The sequence below is a fragment of the Echinops telfairi genome, unplaced genomic scaffold (genome assembly GCF_000313985.2).
Source record: "Echinops telfairi isolate 266 unplaced genomic scaffold, ASM31398v2 ScPeMD7_7475;HRSCAF=8513, whole genome shotgun sequence".
Classification (NCBI taxonomy): domain Eukaryota; kingdom Metazoa; phylum Chordata; class Mammalia; order Afrosoricida; family Tenrecidae; genus Echinops; species Echinops telfairi.
The window spans coordinates 32195280-32196384 of NW_022111379.1; the positions used below are offsets into that span (position 1 = coordinate 32195280).

The 1105-nt window shown below is 39.2% G+C and overlaps 1 protein-coding gene across 2 annotated transcripts in view; it reads left to right on the top strand.

The window, feature by feature from the left end:
* The window catches only part of HYKK (hydroxylysine kinase), a 22286-nt gene that overhangs the window by 8509 nt on the left and 12672 nt on the right, over nt 1-1105 (top strand). The gene's annotated exons all lie outside the window — the stretch shown is intronic.

A 1105-nucleotide genomic window follows, 5' to 3' on the forward strand; every position in this document is an offset into this window, starting at 1 on the left:
AAAAGGAAACAGGAAAAATCTAGGGAGAGAAATAATAAACAGAGAGCAGCATAGGTGTGAACATATATAAATACTTTAATTCACTAAAAATAGAGGTATTTGGACTATGTAAATATATTTATATGGCAATACATTGAGGTGGTGGGCAGACTGGACCTCTGCTCATGCCTTCCCTCAATGCAAGAACACTTTGTTCTAACAACCTGGCGTTCTGTGATGCTCACCTTCCCAGCATGATCGGTGAAGACAAAATAGGTGCACAGTGCCCGGCTATCAAAAGATATAGTATCTGGGGTCTTAAAGGCTTGTAGCTAAACAAGCAGCCATCCAGCTGAGAAGCATCAAAGCCCACATGGAAAAAGCACACCAGCCTGTGCAATCATGAAGTGTTGAGATCAGGTAATAGGCATCTGAAGACCCAAAACAAACAAACATATTGTTGAGAACAAGGTGGATCAGAGCAGAGACCCAAAACCCATCTGTAGACAATAGGACATCCCCTCACAGAAGGGTCACAAGGAAGGGGTGATTCAACCAGGGTGCAGTATAGCACCAATGAAACACAATATTCCTCTGGTTCTTTGAGACTTCTTCACCCCCTCTATCATGACCGCAGTCCTGCCTTCTACTTTGGACTAGACCGGAGCATATACACTCATACAGATAAGAACTCATGACACACAGAGTCCAGGTCAGATAAACCCCTCAGGTACAGAAATGGGAGTAGCGAAAGGAGGGGAGGAAGGTGGAACTGATCACAATGATCAACACATAACTATTCCACTCCCCACCCCCCAAGGGAACCAACAACAGAAACCATGGGGGAAGGGAGACAGAGTTTGGTGTAAGATATGAAAATAATATTAATTTATAATTTATTCAGGAGTCACGAGTGGGGGAGGGAGGAAATAAAGAGGACTTGATACCAAGAACTCAAAGTAAATATTTAGAAAGTAAAATATATTAATATATTTTATATTATATATAAACATAATATAAAATAAAACATATATACAAATATGCTTGATATAGTTGATGTATAGATTGTTATAAGATCTGTAAGAGCCCCCAATAAAATATTTTTTAAAAAGGAATATATATATAT